This window comes from Xenopus laevis, chromosome 3L (assembly GCF_017654675.1).
Source record: "Xenopus laevis strain J_2021 chromosome 3L, Xenopus_laevis_v10.1, whole genome shotgun sequence".
Lineage (NCBI taxonomy): Eukaryota > Metazoa > Chordata > Amphibia > Anura > Pipidae > Xenopus > Xenopus laevis.
In genome coordinates this window covers 145,438,715-145,464,816 of record NC_054375.1, presented here as the reverse complement: position 1 = coordinate 145,464,816, position 26,102 = coordinate 145,438,715, and the positions used below count along the sequence as shown (strand labels likewise).

The 26,102-nt window shown below is 40.8% G+C and overlaps 9 non-coding genes across 9 annotated transcripts; 5 read left to right on the top strand and 4 right to left on the bottom strand.

Moving 5' to 3' along the window:
* The first annotated feature begins 2,236 nt into the window (after positions 1 to 2,236).
* On the top strand, positions 2,237 to 2,309 carry trnak-uuu. Its single transcript has one exon. It is a non-coding gene; the product is annotated as a tRNA-Lys (tRNA).
* A 3,917-nt stretch (positions 2,310 to 6,226) lies between these two features.
* On the top strand, positions 6,227 to 6,299 carry trnak-cuu. Its single transcript has one exon. It is a non-coding gene; the product is annotated as a tRNA-Lys (tRNA).
* A 530-nt stretch (positions 6,300 to 6,829) lies between these two features.
* trnav-aac lies at positions 6,830 to 6,902 on the top strand. Its single transcript has one exon. It is a non-coding gene; the product is annotated as a tRNA-Val (tRNA).
* Positions 6,903 to 12,486: 5,584 nt separating this feature from the next.
* trnak-uuu lies at positions 12,487 to 12,559 on the top strand. Its single transcript has one exon. It is a non-coding gene; the product is annotated as a tRNA-Lys (tRNA).
* A 2,298-nt stretch (positions 12,560 to 14,857) lies between these two features.
* trnag-gcc lies at positions 14,858 to 14,928 on the bottom strand. Its single transcript has one exon. It is a non-coding gene; the product is annotated as a tRNA-Gly (tRNA).
* A 1,191-nt stretch (positions 14,929 to 16,119) lies between these two features.
* Positions 16,120 to 16,192, top strand: trnav-cac. Its single transcript has one exon. It is a non-coding gene; the product is annotated as a tRNA-Val (tRNA).
* A 640-nt stretch (positions 16,193 to 16,832) lies between these two features.
* Positions 16,833 to 16,904, bottom strand: trnag-ucc. Its single transcript has one exon. It is a non-coding gene; the product is annotated as a tRNA-Gly (tRNA).
* A 3,287-nt stretch (positions 16,905 to 20,191) lies between these two features.
* On the bottom strand, positions 20,192 to 20,263 carry trnae-uuc. Its single transcript has one exon. It is a non-coding gene; the product is annotated as a tRNA-Glu (tRNA).
* Positions 20,264 to 20,997: 734 nt separating this feature from the next.
* trnaa-agc lies at positions 20,998 to 21,070 on the bottom strand. Its single transcript has one exon. It is a non-coding gene; the product is annotated as a tRNA-Ala (tRNA).
* Positions 21,071 to 26,102: the final 5,032 nt, after the last annotated feature.

Here is a 26,102-nt window from a genome sequence, read left to right as displayed (position 1 = left end):
TCAAAAACGAGACGCCAGCATCATTTCGCGGATTTTTCACAGTTTCTCTGGAAATTCGCAAAGCAAAATGCCCCAAATTCGTCCATCACTACTGGAGACTGGCAAGTGCGAAATTTAAAACTCTCCGGCATCTCCAGTGCAGAACCATATCTTTGCGTGCATGTGCGCACACGCACACGTAAAGGAAGGGAAAGTTAAAGAGGAGACTTGGAGGGGAGAAGGAGCTGAAGGGGATTTAGAGATGTACTTGTTTTCTATGGGCTGGGTTATAGTAAAAATAATGCATTTTTGTCTTCTTCTTGTGACTCTTAATAAGTGGTAATTAAAATAGGAGTTTAAATCTTACATGTATTTATTATAGAGACATCCGTTCTATGATGAAATATCTTATCAGTTGGTTCCTTTGTATGTGTCATGGATACGTTATTTCCAGCCGCACGTGACTTTAGGTGTCACTAACTCAGTCTCTCATCCACCTTACACACAGGTTAGACTAGCATAACAGCACCCCAAACACCCACCGACACCCACAAAATGAATTTGCTGCCACCATCTATCACTCACAGGCGATAGATACCTAATGTGACTATTCCCCAGTTATTCAGGTAATAACTAACAATATACAAAATTGGGGGGTTGTGGAAGCACTCCTAAGGCTAAATCAAAGTATATTTAAGTATAATGGAAGTGCTACTTACAATGCACTTCCCTGGGCCCCTGTCTCATAAGTAATTCAATATAAATGCAAGTGCATGTGTTTACAAAAACAGGGGTTTTTGTAATAATAATAACTAACAATACACCAATGCATTAAACACTCTCTCACTATAGTCATTTAATTCCTACTGTTTCAACAAGTACTCCAGCAAAGCAAGGGTTAATCAGCATACACAAACAGACTATTGTTTCCATTCAGCATGCAGAGGGTCAAGGCTCACAGTTACACTCTTTCAGGCTAGGTTCGTTTAGAGCACCAAAAACAATCTTATTAAATTCTCTTTAATATTACAAAAGGTATAACAGTGCAATATACAAAAAGATGTTATATAAAGAGACATACATTCAATAATACAATTACAAACAAGGGAAGGCAAGGGGGACCACATGGGATAACTTCCAATCGCAATTGGTCCTCCTAAGTAAATCGAATGCCTAGTCAGAAGAGCTGACTATTTATTAGTGATTTCAGGGCATCAGGTAACTGCACACTCCCCCTCCCTCAGGAATGTAAGGGGATGTGGCCTAGTAGGACACAGGTTGAGTTTTTATGACCTCCTGTAGGAACTGGACCAAGAATATAATGACTATATCTCCATATAGGAACATAAGAGAGAGATGATATTATATTCATTGGATATTAATTCTTTTATGGATTCCATAGATACTAAACATCAATACTGTATGACCTGCCCCTGCCCAGATATTCACATCTGTTATACAGAGTACCAAACCCAGTCATGTTTGGACTCATTTGAAAGCTGAAATTGCCTTCAACCCATCACCAGTTTTTTTTATACTGTTGGTACAACAGGTCTGGGTAATATGAGGATATATATATATATGTTTCAGGAGGTGTTATATTTGACCTTTACTTCACCTGTGAGGGTCTTGCTGGGAACTTACTCATTGGGCTTCCCCCTCCCCATGGAATGGCTCTTATCAGCCAGGGCTTAGAGAAGGGCATTACAGCTCTGACCCCTCTGACCATAGTGAAAAGAGACCTATGTGTCTGATTTAGATGTTGGCAGAAATATTTCTCATGATACCTTGGCCTGTTTTATTAACTATTACAGGCCTGTATCATGACAGTATGATTTTTGAATTATTAGAATTTCAATAGCCTCTACCCAGCCTGCAAAGAAAATGCTATCTGGTTGTTGTATCTGGTAACAAAAAGTGGTTGACTCTAAAGTTTCAGTGTTATTGTTTTTATGATTTCTAACCTCTACTATTACTATCCCATTCTTCTGACATTCTAAACACTCCCTCGTTGCTACAGCATTTAAGCCATACCAAACATACAGCAGTAACAATTGCAAGCCTAAGAGCAAGAGGGAAAAACTTGCCAAATAATTCAGAAAATACCAAAATAAAAAAAACCAACCTCTACCTTGCCGCCCCACAAATTGCTCCCTTACCTCTCCCAAACTTAGGTAACTAACATGTTGATATATTTAAAAAACACTTAGAATCAGTATAAAGTAAATATTTATATAACAAACAACTAAATCTCAGAGCCCGGATAGCTCAGTCGGTAGAGCATCAGACTTTTAATCTGAAGGTCCAGGGTTCAAGTCCCTGTTCGGGCGCTGAGTATTTTACAAAGGGTCTACTTCCCCAATACAAATAATTACTCAAAATCCATAAAAGTTTCCATAAAACATATAAACCTAACATCATTCCCTATATCATACCATTTTATATTCATGACAATTGGTGCCATTGGATGGATTCACACTATTTGATACTATTTTATTAAAAATGAAGGGGTCACCATGATCATATAATGGTTATCACTCAAAAATTCACCCACTGTTAAACTAAATAAAATCGGAGTCATCACAATTTTATATGTTCTCATCATACTACATACTGACCCCTATTTACAAGCATTGAATAGACACAAACCTAACCAGGTTTTCTGTTAAAAAAAAAAAAAAATTTATGGAGGGCCCTGGCACTGTAGAACAAACAGGGGGTTATGTACAGTTACAATAAAGTTTAAGATCTTACTGCCAAAGAGGCAAGAAGATGGAGATCCCTGTCCCATAGAGCTTGGAACCTAAATGCAAGGGTAACTTAAGGTGGCCATACACGGGCTGATAAAAGCTGCCAACAGACCAAGTCGGCAGCTTATTGGCCCGTGTATGGGGCCCCCCGACGGGCTTCCCCAATTGAGATCTGGCCGAAAGTTGCCCATATCTCGATCGGATGGGACAAAAAATCCCGTTGGATCGCGGCCGCATCTGTTCGTTGATGCTGTCCCGCGATCCGACCCCTGTTCCCATGCATTAGAATCCGATCGTTGGGCCCTAGGGCCCACGATCGGATCAGCCCGATATTGCCCACCTTTGAGATGGGCATATCGGAGAGAAATCCGCTCGTTTGGCGACATCGCCAAACGAGCGGATCTCTCCGTGTATGGCCACCTTTACAGACACAAAGAAGGGGATATTAAAGAGATACTGACATCAGGAAATGAAACTCATTTTTACATCTATCATAATATTGCCTTGAAAAGCTACTTATAAGTATCATAAAGTATTTGCAGGATGCTTTTACATTACCTGTCTGGTGTCCCATGTTCCTATATGGGGAGGCTGCCATATTTGTGCAGCAGGAGTCCGTTAGCATTGGAAACTTTAACTGAAAGACTGAGATGGGACAGTCAGATAAGCAAGTCAGGTTTAGAATCTTCAACTAACAGATACATACAAAACAAACCTTTCAGCAAAAAAACTATCAACATGACCTATACGTAATTTTTAATGTACTTTTATATGTTTAAAAGTAGTTTTTTGGTGTCAGTATCCCTGTAAAGGGGAACTCCGGTATCCAAACTATAATTTGATAACAACGCCCATGTAACACAGAAACCCCTAATATACCCATCACAGTAACCGGTTTCTTCAAAAAGTATGAATAAATGCCATTTTCTATGCTGCAATCCAGCTGTTTAACAGTTCTTCTCTTTCTGCATCATTTGAAATCCTGGCAGGGAAGGAGGGACTAAACACTAATGTTACAAATTGTAACAACTTCTCCACAGCTTACAGACCCCATGCAGGAACTACATAACCCATAATGCATTGCACTGGGATGTTCCTTTCCTTATTGAAATTACATGTGCAGGAAATTGTGGGGTTTGGAGGATGCAGGCTGAGGACAGATGGCTGTTGATACAAAGTAACAGTAGTCAGCCAGCTCAGCAAAGTAGTCAGACAGATTAGCAGAAGAGCAGGGGGCTAGGCTTAGAGAATTGCCAGAAACCATTAAAAATCATGAAAAGTCTGCATACTATTAAATTGATGTTTAAAATCTTTTTTAGAACTCGCATTCTGGTTGGAGATAACAATAGTTTTTTTTTTAAAAAAATGCTCCCCGCCAGTGCTTACGCTACCCTTACACCTTCCCAGTGCGAGCAGCCATGTCCGGTCACTCACATGCGCATAATGAAAATGTGCCACAAATTCCTCATTATGCGCATGCGTGTGACGTCACATGCTCGTTATGTGAGCAAAAAAATGAGCAAAAAAAACCATTGTAACAATTTAAGATGAGCAAAGAAACCATTGAAACTATTTAAGAAAAGCAATTAAACCATTGTAACAATTTAAGATAAACAGGTCTCTTGGGGAAACAGTGATTTGTAGCTTAAAGTGATACTGACACTAAAAAATTTTTTTTCAAAATATTAATCTATATTAAAACTTTTTCTATGAGTAATTTTATGCTGATAGTTCTAATTTTGTAAGTAATCATTACTTAAAGTTCCTAAACCTGACCTGTTTTTTATCTGTCTCTTCTCAGTCAGTTTCTAATGCCAACAGACTATTGATGCACATACATGGCAGTCACCTCATAGATGAACATGGGGGTGTAACACCCTCTTGGCGACCCCCCTGGTGCCAAGGTTGTACCAGCTTACCAACTCGGGTCCTGAGTTCCCTTTGCAAGTTGAAAGGTACTGGGAAAACTCTTCTCTGGCAGTGCCTCCACCTAATGGGGTCTTGGAATACTCCTGAGGATATTCCCATTAGGAAACAAATCACCCACACACTTTATTATATAACAATATAACTTTATATAAAATAAGTGTAAATAAAACACATTCACATCATATAAAATGACCCACTCCCAAGGGAACCTGTGCAAGTCCAATCCTGACACCTCCTTGTCAGGCAAAGTCCCGCACTACTCCTTTTGGCAGCCCAAGAGTTCCATCCCTTGTCCCCAAAAGAGTACACTTGGTCCCAGGTAGCGCTACAGCCCAAAATACCTTTCCCTCCGGTTAGGTACTGGCTCCCTGGTGGCAGGCATCAACAACAGCCTGTGTCATAAACAGAAACCATCCTGGATCCTCACTTTTTCTACCCTCCCCATGCTACACCTTACCCTGGGGATTAACACAGATGGGTAGGCTCATCCAGAGCTGAAACAGGCATCCATAGCAATGAATCCATTTCATGAAACCCATGCAGCTTGTTTGATCCTCCATTCTTAGCTCCCAGCACTGTTTAAATTTCAAGCACACAACAACATCCCTGCTGAACTGCATCTCTCACCCAAAAGGTGAATACAGAAATTCGGCATCCAAACTCCAAACCATCTTAGTTGAGTTATCCAGGCACTGGAGGATCCTATCCAGCCTTTGGCAGGCCTATTGCACTCCACTGAAGGCCTACATTTTGCCGGTGTTGTCACTATCCCAAAATGAAACAAATATCTGCAGCAGATAACAGCAGTCACTGTAACCTGAAACTGTAATGGCTGACAGAGCACATGGCATCCTCTTTTACATGGTTGCACAGCACCACCTTGTGGTTCCTTTTGGGATCAGCCATGCTGCACCAATCCAAAGGCTCTGCCCCTGGAAAATTCAGGCAGAAAACAGGTATCTCAGGCCATGAGGCAGGGGAGGGGCCCTTAACCCTTAAACCATAGGATTGACTCTACGGGTCCCTACAGGGGTAAGAAAGGTAAAGTAAAAGCATCACACAAATACTTCTATGGCAAAATTATAAATAACATTCAAAAACAATGTTATGATAAATACAAAAAAAAAGTTTATTTTCTGGTGTCAGTATTTCTTTAAAGGGCAGTTCACTTTCATTAGCAAAACTGTAATAACATATAAAAACCACAGAAATGAGTTCAGACTTTAACAACCTGACAAATTTTGTAAAATGGACATGGTAATTAGGGGGTGTGGCCACAAAAATAGGCGTACTCAAACACATCATGGAGCAAATCTTTTTGTCCTTTTTTCTATTTTTAAAATTTTCGGAGATATGTATTCCCCCAGTCTGGCTGGATCATTGCCCCATTTGACCTGCCATGTGCTGAGTATAATCTGACTGACTCTGTTTCAAGGAAAACATATTGATGCAAAATAGCTTGGTTTAAAAACAGTCAAATATTGTTTTTAAATTATAAAAAAGTTTTTCCGAACCTCAATATAGTAGTTACTATACACTGCATTCTTTTGAACATCCTCCGCAGACAGGCCTGGCTAGCTCAGTCGGTAGAGCATGAGACTCTTAATCTCAGGGTCGTGGGTTCGAGCCCCACGTTGGGCGTGTAATTTTCTCCCCACTTATAAATATAAATGGACTCTCGGATGCGAACGCCGCACGTTGCATCTTCACCCGATAGTTATGTCGCATTGGATGCATGCAGTTTGTAGTTGCGATATTTCTATTACTTATTCGTGCATCCATCTTGTCGCATGCACTTCCTCTCAGTGCATCAGATATTAAGACATTGCGACTTGGAGGTCAGTCCTAAGTGAATAAGCATTGTTAGCATTCTGTTCCATGGAAAGTATTACTGAAATATTATATTGATTAATGAAAGAATTTATATTTCTATGTTTAACAAACAACTATTTCTTATGTAACCGTAACCAACAGTACTTTCTGCCTAGAAGGTGACAAAATGAAACATCTTCTATTTTGATTGTGGAAACCTATCAAATCTATACCTATTAAAAAAAAACTAATACATTTTTTCAGTGCTAATGTAAAGAAATAAAAATGGTATGAAATTAGATATTCAAATACTCTACTTTATCATGAAGAGCAGATTTCTAAACTCTGTCATGCATGAAGTTTCTGTAGTGTAGTGGTTATCACATTCGCCTAACACGCGAAAGGTCCCCGGTTCGAGACCGGGCAGAAACATTCCCTTTTGTTGTTGGCCTTGAGGTACACAGTGATATCCTTGAAAAATGGCCTACCACTTCTAGCATGAAACTTTATGTTTTAGTTTATACTGGATACAAATAGAGACTTAAATGCTGGAAAAAAGTAAACTTGGACAAATACAAGAGTCCTCTGCACTCAACCCATTATCAATATATTTAAAACAGAGACATTTTGTTCATACTGCTACTGAAAAATGCCTTACCCTTTAAACAAAACAGGGATTGTTTGTCCATATATTGCAATATATTAAAGATGGCCAACTACGTCAAAGTCATCCCATATCTGGCCAGTCCTATGCTCAATTCTCATCTGATTCATTAACAATTCTATTGCTTTAGAATAGAATTCTTAATGAATCAGATGAAAATTAAGCGTAGGACTGGCCAGATATGGGATGACTTTGACGTAGTTGGCCATCTTTAATATATTGCAATATATGGACAAACAATCCCTGTTTTGTTTAAAGGGTAAGGCATTTTTTTAGTAGCAGTATGCACAAATGTCGCTGTCTTAAATATATTGATAATGGGTTGCCTATTTTTTGCACCTTGCAGACAACTGTAATGCACACTTACTTATTTTTCAATACTTAATATAGATTAACCATACAATGCAAAACAAATATATAGTATGAAATGAAACATAAGAACTTAATGTATTGACTAAAAATGGAACCCAAGCAGGAAACTAAAACGACTTCTGCGTTGGCTGGGAATCGAACCCGGGTCAACTGCTTGGAAGGCAGCTATGCTCACCACTATACCACCAAATGGACACAGTAATCCTATAGATTAGTTTGCTACCAACTTGCCTGCATCCTCACTTTCTCAAGTATCACCAATACAGTTAAGCCAAAGAAGAAAAGCACCATATGTACAATGTATGGTCTTTCTTGTGTAGCAGAACTGCAACAAACATAATTCATTTCCAGTTCTGTAGCATCTAAACTAGTTCAGAATTCTGTCATGTTTTAATTTTCCTACACAAGGCGCAGCGCTGATTCTGATTCCACCTGAGGCGGCTCCTGCAATGCCCCCCCCAGCTTACCTATCAGGAGGGGAGGCAGGAACACTAGTGCAGAAAGTACAATTCACTCTCTCGCAATAGTAAAGCTGAATTTCTGCTCTTAAAGGAACCACGAGCGGCTTTTTGATGCCCCTGGAAACCTCTCCGGCGCTGCTGCCTGAGGCGAGTGCCCCTGACAAGGAGTGTCAAAAGTTGTTGGTATGGTGTGTATTTAGTGATGGGCGAATTTATTCGCCAGGCGCGAATTTGCGGCAAATTTGCGCGATTCGCCGCCAGCGAATAAATTTGCAAAACGCCCGCGAAAATTCGCGGTAAAAATTCGCCGGCGTCAAAAAAATTTTTTTCGAAAAAATGGACGCCGGCCTCAAAAACGGGCGCCGGCGTCAAAAACGAGACGCTGCCGCCGTTTCGCAAATTTTTCGCCGTTTCGCAAATTTTTTCGCCGTTTCGCAAATTTTTCGGCGAAGCGAAACGGCGCAAATTCGCCCATCACTATGTGTATTTTCATTAATGCTGTTGTGTGCTTTAACAGAGTGAAACATTTAGGGAGATGAGAGATGTAATTTTTCAGCACCAGGAAAACACATTAGGCCATTAGACCACTGGGGCATATGAATATGCATGTATTCAACTTTTAGTGCTGTTTCCATTAAAGGATAATTCAACCCCCTAGGTGCAAAATCCCTCCCTCCTCCCCCCCCTGGCTTACCTCCCCCGGGCAATTGCCTCTAACTTGTTACTTACCCCTCCTTCTAGGTCCTCTCCAGCAAAGTTCACAGCAGCCATCTTCTCCCGAGCGCTCTTCTTCCTGGATTCAGCAGCATTTGGTGGCGCATGTGCAGTAGGAGGCATTTACCAGTAAGGATCTACTGTGCATGTACTGAAAGTCACAAAGTTTCCAAAAAAAAGAAAACGGAAACTTCGTGACTTTTGGGCACATGCGCATTTGCCGGTATGGAGATACTGCTCATGCGCCCAAAAGTCATGAAGTTTCTGATTTCTTTTTTCTCCTACTACGCATACACCACCAAACGCTGCTGAATCCAGGAAGAAGAGCGCTTGGGAGAAGATGGCTGCCGTAAACTCCCCTGGAGAGGACCTAGAAGGAGGGGTAATTAACAAGTTAGAGGCATTTGCCTGGGGGCGGCATGGGGGCCTATGCAGGGGAGGTGGGGAGGGATTTTTGCACCTAGGGGTTGAATTCTCCTTTAAAGCAAGTCTGTTTTCTGAGCTTTGGAGAGAAAATTGATCCCTCTTTATTTAACTTAGAGCAGACAAGAAACATTTGAAATGCAAACATATTATTATGGTTTTAGAGGTGAAACATGGTCATGCATTTTTACAGGATGACTGAAAAATAAAAAAAAATTACCTTTAGTATAACATGCCCTTTGTTTTGTGGCATTAATCCTAATTTTTTTAATAAAATATAGGAGCCCTGGTCACTAATTTTTTTATATAACATATAGTGGCCCTGGCTCCAATGTTTATCTTTTAATCACTTGTATGAGCCTGGGTCACCAATGCCCAATGTTTTTTTTTAATATATAACTTTTTATAAACCTGGCCACCATTTTTTTAATATAACTTGTATGGGCCCTGGACTACAACATTTTTGATAACTTATAGGGGCCCTGGCCACCATTTTTCTTTTTTTATAACTTGCAGGGACGCTAGCCACTAATGTTCTTTTTTTTTTTTAAATAACTTATAGGGGGTCCCTGGCCACTAATGTTTTTATAACTTGCAGGGATTTTGTGGCCACCAATGTTTCTTCTCTTTAACTTATAGGGGGGCTTTTATTTTTTAGCAGTTGTGCATATGTGGCCTTTTTACTGATGGGCGGGGGAGGGAAGGCCCCCGCCCATCATTGATAGGCCCCATTATAGAGACATGGGGCCTATAAAATGTTGTGCAGGCCCCATGATTTTTTTTGGCAGCCCTGTACCCACTACATACAGGTTATTTTTGCCTATATGCAGAAATGCAAATTCTAGAGAAATGAATGTGTTATGTGTGCTAATATGTTGTACTTGTTTTCTATGGGCTGGGTTATAGTAAAAATAATGCATTTTTGTCTTCTACTTGTGACTCTTAATAAGTGGTAATTAAAGTAGGAGTTTAAATCTTACATGTATTTATTATAGAGACATCCAGTTTATGATGAAATATCTTATTAGTTGGTTCCTTTGTATGTGTCATGGATACGTTACTTCCAGCCGCACGTGACTTTAGGTGTCACTAGCTCAGTCTCTCACCCACCTTGCACACAGGTTAGACTAGCATAACAGCACCCCAAACACCCACCGACACCCACAAAACTCATTTGCTGCCACCATCTATCATTCACGGGTGATAGAAACCTAATGTGACTATTCCCCTGCTCTCTATAACAGGTAATAACTCACAATACGCCAATGCATTAAACACTCTCTCACTATAGTCAGTTAATTCCTACTGATTCAACAAGTACTCCAGCAAAGCAAGGGTTAATCAGAATACAAACAAGGGAAAGTTGTGCTCATCACTAATTTTTAAAACCATTAGGCGGGGGTGCAATGAGGGTGTGACCACAAAATACATATAGTCAACTACAAGATTCCTCTGCACTCAACCCATTATCAATATATTTAAGACAGAGACATTTTGTGCATACAGCTACTAAAAAATGCCTTACCCTTTAAACAAAACAGGGATTGTTTGTCCATATATTGCAATATATTTAAGCTGGCCAACTACGTCACAGTCATCCCATATCTGGCCAGTCCTACACTCAATTTTATCTGATTCATTAAGAATTCAATTGCTTAATTATACATTTTACAAAGGGACTAAGTTTTACCTGCAACTTACTTGCTGCTTTCAAAGTAAAACTCCCAAACTTGGCTGCCCTTTTATTAGACACCAGTGGGAGCACAACTTTCCCTTGTTTGTTATAGTTATACAGGAGCAGTGACCAGCTCCTTGTTGTAGCTCCCACCCTTCCCAGCTATAGTCAGGTGATCCCACTGGTGTGCAATATACAAAAAGATGTTATAAAAGAGACATATTTTCAAAAATACAATTACAAACAGTTATAAAATAAAAGGGAAAAAATGGAAAACCTATACTTAACTCCAAAGGTATAGAATTCCTGGTCCTGGAGGCAAGGGGGAACCACATGGGATACCTTCCAATTGCAATTGGTCCTCCTAAGTAAATCCAATGCTTAAGGTGGCCATAGACGCAAATATCCGCTCGTTTGGCCACATCGCCAAACGAGCAGATCTTTCCCCGATATGCCATTAACAAACATGGCTATATCGGGATTAATCTGATTGTTCAGCCGTATGGCCGAACGATCCGATTATGATGTGCAATGGGCTCCGGCGGGATTGGTCGGGTCAAAATCAACCCTGACCGATCGACCAAACGACCGATCTCCACTGGACGAAAGCTGTCAGCACTCTCCACACACAATCCAAAAATCGTACGAATCCTCGATTCATACGATAGGATCTGTGTGTCTATGGCCAGCTTTAGTCAGAAGAGCTGACTATTTATCAGTGATTCCAGGGCATCAGGTCACTGCACACTCCCCCCTCCCTCAGGAATGTAAGGGGATGTGGTCTAGCAGGACACAGATTGAGTTTTGATGACCTCCTGTAGGAACTGGACCAAGAATATAATAATAACTCCTTATAGAAACATAAGAGAGAGATGATATTATATTCATTGGTTATTGCTTCTTTAATGGATTCCATAGATACTAAACATCAATACTGTGTGACCTGCCCCTGCCCAGATATTCACATACCCAGTCATGTTTGGACTCGTTTGAAAGCTGAAATTGCCTTGAACCCATCACCAGTTTTTTTTTATACTGTTGGTATAACAGGTATAGGTTATATGAGGATATATATATATGTTTCAGGAGGTGCTATATTTGACCTTTACTTTACCTGTGAGGGTCTTGCTGGGAACTTAAATTCTTACTCCTTGGGCTTCCCCCTCCCCATGGAATGGCTCTTATCAGCCAGGGCTTAGAGAAGGGCATTACAGCTCTGACCCCTCTGACCATAGTAAAAAGAGGCCTGTTATGTGTCTGATACAAGCCTGTATCATGACAGTATGGCTTTTAAATTATTATAATTTCAATTGCCTTTTCGCAGCCTGCAAAGAAAATGCTATCTGGTTGTTGTATCTGGTAACAAAAAACGGTTGACTCTAAAGTTTCGGTGCTATTGTTTTTACGATTCTAACCTCTACTATTACTATTCCATTCTTCTGACATTCTAAACTCTCAATCGTTGCTACAGTATTTAAGCCATACCAAACATACAGCAGTAATAATTGCAAGCCTAAGAGCAAGAGAGAAAGAATTGCCAAATAATTCAGAAAATACCAAACTAAAAAACCCAACCTCTACCTTGCCACCCCACATATTGCTCCCTTACCTCTCCCAAACTTAAGTAACTAGCATGTAGATATGTTTAAAAAAACACTGAGAATCAGTATAACGTAAATATTTGTGTAACAAACACTCCATCTCAGAGCCCGGATAGCTCAGTCAGTAGAGCATCAGACTTTTAATCTGAGGGTCCAGGGTTCAAGTCCCTGTTCGGGCGCTAGTTGTTTTACATTAAAATACCAAAAGTTCTTTCCAAGCACTTAACACAGTGATCCCCAACCAGTAGCTCGTGAGCAACATGTTGCTCTCCAACCCCTTGGATGTTGCTCCCAGTGTCCTCAAAGCAGGTGATTATTTTTGAATTCCAGGCTTGGAGGCTACTTTGGGTCGTATGAAAACCAGGTGTACTGCCAAACAGAGTCTCAATGTAGGTTGACAATCCACATAGGGGAGACCAAATGGCCAATCACACATACTTATTTGGCACCCCAAGAACATTTTTCATGCTAGTGTTGCTCCTCAACTACTTTTACTTCTGAATGTTGCTCACAGGTTCAAAAGGTTGGGGATCCCTGACTTAACATATTGATGAATTGGTTCACTTCTCATACTGTTTGTAATCTGATTAAAACCTGGCCAGAGTTGTATTTTAGAGGCTGTTTTATTCATATTCCAGTATTTTAGTCAAATCAATGCATGGCTGCTGAATAAAAAGCTAAATTACTCAAAATCCATAAAAGTTTCCATAAAACATGAAAACCAATTGTCTAAATATATCATTCCCTATATCATACTAAAAGTTAACTCAGAGGTGAACAACCTCTTTAATATACATGACAATTGGTGCCATTGGATGGATTGGAGGGATTGGCCCTGGTTCCAATTAGAATATGAATGTAAACTGCCACCAATTGGTTTCATTAAAAGAAAGGCAAACACATGGCTAAAAGTCCGAATTAAACCCCAGAGACAACACTTGCCGTGATCGTATAGTGGTTAGTACTCTGCGTTGTGGCCGCAGCAACCCCGGGTCACGGACCATTTTCGCCATTGTACTATTTCTTTTACAATGAACAGTAAGTACATGGGGGTCACCATGATCATATAATGGTTATCACTCAAAAATTCACCCACTATTAAACTAAATAAAATCTGAGTCATCACAATTTTAGATGTTCTCATCATACTACATACTGACCCCTATTTACAAACCTTGAATAGAAAGAAACCCATTCAGGTTTTCTATTAAAAAATTTTTTTTATGGGGGGCACTGGCACTGGAGAACAAACAGGGGGTTACGTGTAGTTACAACAAAGCAAGAAGATAGAGATCCCTGTCCCATAGAGATTGCAACCTAAATGGAAGGGTAACTTACAGACACAAAGAAGGGGATACTGATACCAGGAAATGAAACTCGTTTTTACATAATATTGCCTTGGAAAGCTACTTATAAGTTTGCCATAAAATATTTGCCGGATGCTTTTACATTACCGGTCTGGTGCCCCATGTTCCTGTAAGAGGGGGCTGCCATATTTGTGCAGCAGGAGTCCGTTAGCATTAGAAACTTTAACTGACAGGCTGAGATGGGACAGTCAGGTTAGCAAGTCAGGTTTAGGAACTTCAACTAACAAATACATACAAAACAAACCTTTCAGCAAAACAATGATCAACATGACCTCTTTCTGCACCCCTAATATACCCATCACAGTTACCTGTTTCTTCAAAAAGTATAAATAAATGCCATTTTCTATGCTGCAATCCAGTTATTCTCTTTCTGCATCATTTGAAATCCTGGCAGGGAAGGAGGGACTAAAACACTGATGTTACAAATTGTAACAACTTCTCCACAGCTTAGAGACAGCATGCAGGAACTACATAACCACAATGCATTGCACTGGGATGTTCCTTTCCTTATTGAAATCATGTGTGCAGGGAATTGTGGGGTTTGGAGGATGCAGGCCGAGGACAGATGGCTTTTGATACAAAGTAACAGTAGTCAGTCAGCTCAGCAAAGTAGTCAGACAGGTCAGCAGGAGAGCAGACGGCTAGGCTTAGGGAATTGCCAGAAACCATTAAAAATCATGGAAAGTCTGCATATTTTTAAATTGATGTTTGAAATTTTTTTAGAGCCCGCATTCTGGTTGGAGATTATAGTAGTTTTTTTTTTTGTTTTTTTAAATGCCCCCCGCCAGCACTACGCTTACCCTTACACCGGGAGCTCCCAGTGCGAGCAGCCATGTCCGGTCACTCACATGCGCATAATGAAAATGTGCCACAAATTCCTCATTATGTGCATGCGTGTGACGTCACATGCTCGTTATGTGGGGGACCCTGGCCCTGTAGAACAAACAGGGGGTTATTAAAATAATAAATACAAAATAAATAAGTACAAAGTACAGTTTCAATAAAGTTTAAGAGCTTACTGCCAAAGAGGCAAGTAGGTCTATAGAACTTTTAAGCTAAATGGAAGGGCAATTTACAGACACAAAATATAGGACATTAAAAAAACACTGATGCATTGGCCGGGAATCGAACCCGGGCCTCCCGCGTGGCAGGCGAGAATTCTACCACTGAACCACCAATGCTCACATGTTTGATACTATGTATAATATTGTAACAATTTAAGATAAGCAGGTTTCTTGGGGTAAAAGTGATTTGTAGCATAAAGTGATACTGACACTAAAACATTTATTTTCAAAATATTTATCTACATTAAAAGTTGCCTATGGGTAATTTTATGCTGATAGTTCTAATTTTGTAAGTAATTGTTACTTAAAGTTCCTAAACCTGACTTCTGTTCTCTTCTCTGTCAATGCTAAAGGACTATTGATGCACAAATATGGCAGTCAGTCACCTCATAGATGAACACGGGGGTAAGAAAGGTAAAGTAAAAGCATCACACAAATACTTTTATGGCAAAATTATAAATAACATTCAAAAACAATGTTATGACAAATACAAAAAAAAAAATATTTTCTGATGTCGGTATTTCTTTAAAGGGCAGTTCACTTTCATTAGCAAAACTGTAATAACACATAAAAACCACAGAAATATGTTCAGTCTTTAATAACCTGACAAATTTTGTAAAATGGAAATGGTAATTAGGGGGTGTGGCCACAAAAATAGGCACACTCAAACAAATTTGCCATGCTACTTGCAGGAAATCTTCTTGTCCTTCTTTCTATTTCCAAAGTGTATATTGTTTTTAAACCAAAGAAAAGTTTTAATCTCAGGGTCGTGGGTTCGAGCCCCACGTCGGGCATGTAATTTTCTCCCCACTTAAATAACAACCTTCCTTTATTACTAGCAATTTGGACACTAGAGCAGGAGTGACCATACTTTACATATGTGAGGTCTTTTAGGGCTGAACTTCATGGGGCGATGTCTTTAGATTCGACACGCTGAGAGGAAGCGCATGCGACAACACGGATGCTTCGAATATAATGTAAGTAATAGAAATATCTCACCCACAAACTGCATGTATCTGACATGACTGTCAGATGCGAACGCCGCACATTGCGTTTGCATGCAGTTTGTAGGTGCGATATTTCTATTACTTACATTATATTCGAAGCATCCGTGTTGTCACACGCGATTCCTCTCAGCGTGTCGGACCCGAAGACATTGCGCTGTGCAGTTCAGCTTTAAGGGATGTTGTCCCATTATGAACTACATTCATAAAAGCATTTGTAGCATTCTGTTCCATGGGAAATATTACATTTCAAATACTCTGCTTTATTATGAAGAGCAGATTTGTAAATTTTGTCATGCATAAAGTTTCTGTAGTGTAGTGGTTATCACATTCGCCTCACACGCGAAAGGTCCCCGGTTCGAGACCGGGCAGAAACAGTGTCTTTTGTTGTTGGCATTGAGGTACACATTGTTATCCTTGAAAAACGGCCTATCACTTCTAGCATGAAACTTTATGTTTTTGTTTATACTGGATACAGAGACTTGAATGTTCAAAAAAGTAAACTTGCAACCTTCAAGATTTTAAGACTTCTATGTCAACCATACTCATAATTTTTGGATTATAAGTGTTTTACTTGAGAAATGCAAACATTTTCTTTTACACCTATTGTTATTCAAAGGTTAAACCAAAACTGAAAGCTCCAGGTACTCCTCATGTATAAGAACTATAACCCAAGCATTCCATAATATCTAAAGTAGTGCCAAATTCTGGAAGCTATAGTTATACTACATGAAGAGTGCTAGAAGTTGCCATGTGGTATCAATTCAATGTTCCACATTTCCATAGTCAATTATATTGCCTATTTTTTGAATCTTACAGACAATTGTAATGCACATCACTAGGTGAGATCTTTAATGTTGGGGCAATTTTTGTGGCAAGTGTTTAATTTTACTTATTTTTCGATCTATGGTGTTCAATACTTAATATAGATTAACCATACAATGCAAAACAACTATATAGTATGAAATAAAACATAAGACAAGAAATGGAACCCAAGCTGGAAACTAAAATGGCTTCTGCATTGGCCGGGAATCAAACCCAGGTCAACTGCTTGGAAGGCAGCTATGCTCTCCACTATACCACCAACGCCACATGCGCAATTTAAACCTATAGATTAATTTGCTACCATCTTGCTTGCATCCTCGCTCCACCTTTCTCAAGTATCCCCAATTTTTTTTTAAAAACAGTTAAGCTAAAGAAGATAAGCACCATATGTACAATTTATGGTCTTCCTTGTGTAACAGGACTGCAACAAACATAATTCAGTTCTGGTTCTGTAGCATCTAAACCAGTGCAGAATTCTGTTTGTTTTAATTTTCCTACACAAGGAGTGTCAAAAGTTGTTTGTATGGTGTGTATTTTCTTTGAAGGAGAAACAAACCCGTACTTGAAAAAACCCTACCCCGCTACCCTGCATAAACCAATCTCCTTCCTCCCCCACAGCCTAAGTAACCCCCGGGCAAATGCCCCTAATTGTTTACTTACCCCTCCATGCAGATCTGGCCTTGGGAGTTCATGGGTGCCATCTTTTTATTTTTTTGGTCTAGTTAAAAATATGAGTGGAGTTTCAGCGCATGCGCAGTTGGAGTAAATTTCCAGACCCGAACAACTGCGCATGCGCTGAAAGTCACGAAAATTTCCGCCCGTGAACTCCCGATGCCAGATCTCCACAGAGGGGTAAGTAGGGGCATTTGCCCAGGGGGGGCAGTTACACTGTGGGGGAGGAGGGAGGTTGGTTTATGCAGGGTAAGGTTTTTTTTTATAGTACAGGTTTGTTTCTCCTTTAACACTTGTTGTTGTATGCTTCAACAGACTGAAAAGTTTAGGGAGATGGGAGTTGTAGTTTAGCAGCAGATTGTTATATGTTACTGGGGAACCAGAAATAGGTCAGCGCAGTCAAAACTACTCATGTGCCATAGATACAATAGTGTATTAGCATAAGGGCAATCTGGGGTGGCTGTTTGGGGCTCATATTTTCATGGGGCGCAGTAGCATGGAAAGGGGTAGATTGGGGCAGAACAAGTGAGAGTCATTATCAAATGATTTCTGTGCAAGTAAATGGATTTGCTTTTGGTGCTTATATATAACTCCCCCCAAGTCAACGCTATTGTAGCTATGGGTTACTAGACTTGGTGCATCTTTGCACCTATTAATTAACCAAACAGCATCTCAGAAAAGTACCAATGCCAACATAAGGGACCATTTGGAATGAGCACAAAGTACCATGTTTTTGCCCTTTGCCACATTGGTTGAGCTTGAGGGTGCCTAGGCAACCCGGCATGGCAACCCCTCCATGTGTGCTTTTGTATCCGGGTGCGACTAGAGTGGCCACTGGCCTAGCCGGTAAAACATCTGACAAGGCCGGGGGCCGGTATTACAAATGCAGTTGCAGCTAATTTGTATTACCCTTTAAAAAAAGCCCTTGGCCTGCCCCCAATTCGCGCAGAACTTACCTTTTTTCCAGCGCTGTGGACATCACTGCGATGTTGCTCTGCCCCTTTTGTGGCACACCACACCACCCTTTTTACATGACAGACCGCCCCCATTTTGTGCCCGCCCCCCACTGGCCAGTAATCTTTTTCAGTAAAGGTGGGAACTCTAGGTGCGACTGAGAGAGATGAGGGACCTTAGATAAGGGAGCGAGCCAGCCAGCACGACTCCAAGATGAGGGGAGGTAACTGAAAACAGAGAGAGAGCTGGCCGGAATGACTGACAGAGGAGAGAGCGAACAGAGAGCAGAGAGGGAGCCGGCTGGCACAACTGACAGAGAGAGAGTGAACAGAGAGCAGAGAGGGAGCCGGCTGGCACCACTGACAGAGAGAGAGTGAACAGAGAGCAGAGAGGGAACCGGCTGGCACCACTCCGAGATGAGGGGAGGGAACAGAGAGCAGGCAGGGAGGGAGCTGGCTGGGTTGAGAGAAAAGAGAGGGGAGGGGTGAGTGAGGGAGGGAGGGAGGGAGGGAGGGAGGGGACAGTGATGGAGAGGAGGTCACAGCAGGGAAGGAAGACTGAGGAGTGCAGACTAGGGGTAGGCAAAGGACAATTTTAGAGGTACACAATGGCCTGAGTGAATGAATGCTGAATGAATGCTGCTCTTCAGAGTTATGACACAACATCTATCAGGGGTCCAGCCAAGGCTTTGTTTGGTGGTGCAATTCTGGCTCGAGGCATGTTTTTCTCCAGTGTCTTTTGTTGCCGTTCTGGTGCTGCTTTTTTTCATGCAAACCACATCCGCATACACCTTATAACAATTAAGAATTCCAGCAAGATGTGCACAATGGGAAGACTACAAAGGCTGTAATACAGACTAGTTCTGCATATCTCTTCTCTGAAGGATTAGAAGACCAGAGTGGAAGCTCTTTGGCCCTGTAACCTGCATTGACAGACATGGCTGCAAAGTGGCAAAGTGGTATTTTATTACAGCAAAGACCAAAGTGGTACAGGCAACTACAGCAGAAATTCTTTCAGAAATCCGCCTGCATTGAATCACTTACAGGAATGGTAACACCAAAAGAATGAAAGAGTATTAAACTAATAAAAATATCATGTAGTGCTACCCTGCACTGGTAAACTGATCTGTTTGCTTCAGAAACACTACTATAGTTCTTATAAATAAGCTGCTGTGTAGCAATGGCAGAAAAAAAAAGAAAATGGCTATATGGCACAGGGCATGTAAAGTCTAAAATAGAATAAGGCTAGAAATGCTGTATTTTGTATATTAAATATAAACATGAACTTACTGCACCACAATCTTAATCAAAGAAATGATTTATGCTTTCAAAGTTGGCTACAGGGGGTCACCATCTTGTAACTTTGTTAAACATCTTTGCAAGACTAAGACTGTGCACATGCTCAGTGTGGTCTGGGCTGCTTAGGGATCGTCATAAACAAAGCTGCTTGAGTTCTGCATGGCTGGGAAGTAAGGTGGGGGCTCCCCCTGCTGTACATAAGTATGATTGTTTCCCTGCTCAGCAGTTAGGGACCATCTGACAATTCCTATCCACAGCAGTAAATGAAGGGAAAATTTCACTGCATACAGTCAGGTTTCTTATAAAAATGGTACACATTGGAGATATGTTTCTTTTTCATTATAGAAAGTAAAAATGGGATTTTATTTTTATTTTTATTATGTTCTACAGAGCTCATCTGCTATCTGCTGTGTAACCTGAGCCTTTTCTCCTTTGAATGACTGCCCCCATTGTTAAACAGCAGCTTATTTCTATGAACAAAAGCAGAGTTTTTGAAGCAAACACACCAGGTTTACCAGTGCAGGGCAACACTGTATTATATTTTTATTACTTTAAAACATTTTCATTTTTTGATGTTACTGTTCCTTTAAATGGCTGACAAACCAGTTTGTATTGCAAAAGTTACAGTTCCCATACCGGGAGTCGAACCCGGGCCGCCTGGGTGAAAACCAGGAATCCTAACCGCTAGACCATATGGGACCACAAGAGCTTGAGTTCTATCTGTCTGTTGAATTGCTTATACACAAATCTCCCTGTATGACAGTTATTCTGAAAATGATTCTGTCATGATTTTTATAATTTACTTTTTATTTCTAAATCACACTGTTTCCATTGCAAATAATTCACTCTACTTTAACATTTTATTCTTGAACCAACAAATATGTAATATTAGTGTGGAGGCAGCCATCTCAGTGCATGGTGATCCTGAGCTTTGAGGAGGAGCCAGCACTTCAGGATGGAACTGCTTTGAGACTGCTATTTTTTGCGTTTTTCCGCTTTGGTGCTATTCTCTTGTCTACCACTAGGTGGGGCTAGTAATGCAAGAAATCCTCCAGCAGAGGTGTCATGTTGCTGCTATATGGCTATCTTCCCAATGTTCTGTTGATTGGCTGCTGATGGGCTACTGGGGGGAAGGTAGGTAGGGGGTGATATAACTCCAACTTGCAGTGTAGCAGTAAAGAGTGACTGAAGTTTCCCAGAGCAGAAGTCACATTACCTGGGGGCTCCTGAGAAACCGACAATATGTCTAGTCCCATGCCAAATTTAAAAATTAAATATTATTTTGCCGTTTTAAAAAATTGCTTTCAGTGCATGATTCTGCTGGATTAGCTCTATCAACTGATGCATTTGGAAAAAGACATGTTTTCCCATGACAGTATACTTTAAGATTAAGATGAGTCTGCTTTAGCTGTGCTGAAAAAAAATCTGACACCTGGAGGATGCGGGCATCGATCCCGCTACCTCTCGCATGCTAAGCGAGCGCTCTACCATTTGAGCTAATCCCCCTCAACATAACACAAAATACAGCCACAGTGATGCTAGTAAACTCTGTTTTGTCTGCTATGGTTTACCTGCAATTAAATTTTCTTTGCTTGCAGCTGATTTGCTTTCCTAATGCATAGTTAAAATAGACTCAAAACCCTCAGCTCCACCTGCCAAAGCTCAGGATAAAACCAGAGACCTTTGAGTGTTCAATCTAACGCTCATCCAACTGAGCTTCTTCAGCAGCACCCGCTGTGCCTGTCAAGGGTCTGACAATGAAATGCAGTCCAATATATGGTTAGCGCCCCTTTAGCAAATCACATCACTGCTGGTAGAGTGGAGCAATGTGGGTATAACAGAGTGAAGCTTAGGTTTCTGGTTCAATTGACATTTTCTACAGTGTGTCACACACAGCTTTTCCATACAAACCAAACCCCCTTAGAAGGAGATAATTGCCATTTTGGGAAAGCTCATTCTGCAGAAGCTTTTGTCCGAGAGACAAAGAAAAGACAACGCCATTCTAAGCACCATCAAATATCAGCCATGAGTAGAAGCTTCCTTTGCCGACCCATAATCCAACGGTGACACTTCCTGTTCCTGCCGAAAACTGGATATAGTTTTCTCCTGTGCTCCCCTAACACTAGGGTTGCCACCTTTTTTGGAAAGAAATACAGGCCTTCCTGTATATTTACATATTTTCCATATTAATAACATTGGGATAAACCATCATTTATCCCAATGTTATTAATAAAAATATTGGCCAGGTGGCAACCCTACCTGCAAGACTGCAAATCACCTGTGACTTATTAGAAGATACGGGAACAAATGTCTCAGGTAAGGTTGGTAGCAGAGTTTGGCTAGCTCGGTATAGTATCAGGCTATTAAAGGATCAGTTACTTGTACAACTGGTGTGTTTGCAACAGACACACTACTATAGTTTATATAAACAAGCTGCTGTGTAGCCATGGGGGCAGCCATTCAAGCACAGGATACACAGTAGATAACAGATAAGTACTACTATAGTTTATATAAACAAGCTGCTGTGTAGCCATGGGGGCAGCCATTCAAGCACAGGATACACAGTAGATAACAGATAAGTACTACTATAGCTTATATAAACAAGCTGCTGTGTAGCCATGGGGGCAGCCATTCAAGGCTCAGTTTACATAGAAGATAAAACATACACACTGTAGAACACCATTGTATCCTATTACAGAGCTTATCTGTTATCTGCTAAGTATCCTGTGCTCTTTCAGCTTAAATGGCAGCCCCCGTGGCTACACAGCAGCTTGTTTATATAAACTATTGAAAGCTTTCTAAAGCAAACACACAACTCTTATCAATGCAGGGCAGCAGTACATTATATTTTAATTACATTACAGAAGTTTTACAGCCCAGCAGCCGCCAGTTTGATTTGTCTTGCATCAAAAAAGCAACAGCAGCCGGCGGTGAGAGGACAGATTATTCTAAGACTTCCAGGGAAAGTTATATGTCTCAATTGCCATGAATCTATCTGGTAAATATATAAAAAACTGAAGCATCTACAAGTCACTTATAAGAAAAAAAAAGAAAAAAACAACAAGTGTTTTTTTGGAAAATTTAAAAAGAACTTTGGTTTGGGGGCAATCTAGTTTATGGTTTATTATAATTTTCAATAGGCAAAAAAAAACTATTTTGCTCCCAACATCCAATAACATTGCAAAGAGCAGATTAGGTGGCAGAAGAGCGGCACTAATATTTCCCATGACCCCTTCGTTCAGTGCTAGTCTTGCCCTAAGAGGGTACCAAACTCTGTGCCAAAATGGAGACTATACTCCAGGAAACAAACTGTGCTAATCAGGAATAAATATTGGCTTGAATGTGACAATGGTAACAGGTGTTGCCCCATAAAGGTGCAACTGTAGCAACATACATAGTGCACCATTACATCTTAACTCATGGCTTTATAATGGTTACATGCCTGTTGCACCATTGTTCTGTCTATTAACTTTGGATACAACTGCCTGCAACCCATGTGATGTGGATGAGGACAGTTGTTTCCCACCAATCACAGCAGTGAAGCTGATTGCCCTATTAAAGTTTCTGGTAGACCGCTTAAAAAGAAATACAAATAGAAATAGTCGCGCGTAAAAAAGAAATAGTCATGAAAATAAATAGTCGCACACAGGGCCGCCATTAGAAATCACGGGGCCCCGTACAACAAAATTTTTGGGGCCCCCTGGGCCCCGCCCACACTCACGACCAAGCTCCGCCCCATATCCCGCCCACATCGCAGTTAAAAGACCACACAGACATCAGCGCTAAAAAAGTAACCCCCCCCACACACAAGTTGTAAAAAGCTATTGATGGTCAGGGCCCCCTTATAAAAAAAATTGGGGCCCCAAAAAAAAAAAAATTAAATTTTTTTTTTTAAAAAACATTGGTGGCAGGGGCCCCCTGTTAAAAAAAACTTGGGGCCCCAACAAAAAAAAATGTAAAAAAAACTAAAAAATAAACAAACATTGGTGGCAGGGGCCCCCTTCTAAGTTAAAAACAAATTGGGGCCCCAAAAAAAAATTTGAAAAAAAATTAATTTTTTTTAAAAAAAAAAAAAAACATTGGCGGCAGGGGCCCCCTTATAAGTTAAAAACAAATTGGGGCCCCAAAAAAAAATTTGAAAAAAAATTAATTTTTTTTTGAAAAAAAAAAAAAAACATTGGCGGCAGGGGCCCCCTTATAAGTTAAAAACAAATTGGGGCCCCAAAAAAAAAATTTGGAGAAAAAAAAATTTTTTTGAAAAAAAAAAATGGTGGCAGGGGCCCCCTTACAAGTTAAAAACAAATTGGGGCCCCAAAAAAATTTTTAAAAAAAAATAATTTTTTTTGAAAAAAAAAAAAACTGGTGGCAGGGGCCCCTTACAAGTTAAAAAAATTTGGGGCCACCAAAAAGAAAATTAATTTTTTTTTTAAAAAAAAACCCCAAAAAAAAACAATGGTGGCAAGGGGCCCCTTACGAGTTAAAAAAAAAATTGGGGCCCCAAAAACAAAAGTTTTAAAAAAAAGATTGGTGGCAGGGGCCTATAGAATATTAAAATAATACATTGGTGGCCAGGGGATTAAAAAAAAAAAAAAACACAAACTGGTGTTCAGTAGAATTGAACTCATGGCTTCAGTACTTCAACTTCGCCTCCTTTCGTGACTTTGGGTCTTTTCACCGCTTCAGGACTTCGGCTTCGGCTGTTTTCGTGACTTCGGGTCTTTGCGCTGCTTCAGGACTTCGGCTTCGGCTGTTTTCGTGACTTCGGGTCTTTTCGGCGCTTCGTGACTTCGGGACTTCGGCTTTTTCCGTGACTTCGGGTCTTTTCGTCGCATCGGCTTCGGCTTTTCGGCACTTCCGCATTCGGCACTGAAGAGGCAAGACGTACGGCTCGGGCGCTCGTAAGGGGGGCCCGGATCTTCAAAAAAATGCAGCGCTGCCGGGCCCCCCTTCATGCCCGGGCCCGGTACGCTTGTCCCCCCTGTCCCCCCCTGATGGCGGCCCTGGTCGCACATAAAGAAAAAGTCGCGTGCCCATTGTAAGGGCCTGAAGGCTCAGTTAGTAGTGCAGACCAAGGAGGAAGCAGTTTGTAACACCAAAGTTCACGGTACAAAATGGTTCAACAATAGAATAGTCAAAGTCCAGGCAAAGGGATTAATCCAGGAAGAATAGGGTCAATACAGTTTAACAGGCAGAAGTCGGTACACAAGAATCAATATAACAAGGCTAGAGTCACACCCAGGAATGCACAAAGTGAAACCTATATTGGACAATGTTGCAGTCTTCAGGCTCCTTTAAATAGGCCTCTTTTGATGCCAAAATTGGACGTGATGACGTGATGACATTGACGCAGGCGTGTGTTCTGGCATCCAATCAGCTGGTGAGAAGGAGCTGGCTGAGGAAGGGCCATGCGGTCCCGAAACGTTTGATCAATTGTAAAGTGTCTGGAAGCACCTTGAATAAATGTGGGAGCACCCCGTTGAAAGCAAGCACAGGTATTGGCAATTCTTTTCTTTGAGAAGGAGCTGGCGTCATAATGCTGTGACCAGGAAGAACCATGTGGGAGGACAGGGTGCCGCCAATCTGGAACGAGGAATGGCGCCGGTGAGTTGTTTCCCTTACACCCATAGAATTCAATGCATAAATAGTTGTGTGTAAAAAAATAGTCGCCATCCCGCTATGAGTTCTCAATGAAGATCTTATGATGGCATCAGGTGACAAGAGTAGATCGCGAGGTGACAAAGTCTGGGCACCCCCGCTCTAAAATCTATAATAAGCAAATCAAAGAAATAATTTAAATAATAAATTCATGTGCTTATAAGTCAGGAAACTCATTGGGGCTCATTTATCAACACTGGGCAAATTTGCCCATGGGCTGTTACCTATAGCAACCAATCAGTGATTAGCTTTTTAAAGCGAACTGCATGTAGAACAATGAATGCTGCCATCTGATTGGTTGCCATGGGTTACAGCCCATGGGCAAATTTGCCCAGTGTTGATAAATTACCTCCATTGTGTGATCAGTGGAGTCTTTTAATTCATTGGTGGACAGTAGAGTCTGCCCCTGTGATGCTTCTCTGCATTGTTATTGCTTGATACATACGTTTCAAAAGCCCCTGTGTAACTTATGTACAATTCTAGGTACAGTAAATTCGGGCAGCTTTTGTGAAAGTTACAGCAAATGCATAAGTGGTGAGATAGCTTTATACAGTATGTCATTTATGCAATTTGCGTAACTTTTGCTTTTTGATCGGGTCCCCTTTGGAATAAGATTTGACAGAACCTCGTACAACAGTCCCTCCTCTCTGCCCCAATGAAAGCCCTCAGAAATGTTGCCCCATACGGCCATACCATGCCTGAATATAAAGAGCAAGCAAACTAAAGAATGGTCAAACTTTTATACATGATATCATGCAATATACACACTATACAGAATGCCCTGTGGCCTGCAAATCATTTTTTCAAAATGAATTCTGATTTCAGAAGCCTGAACCCAATAAGCTACTAAAGAGGCAAAGGTCTCCTGATGTAGTTGGGTGAG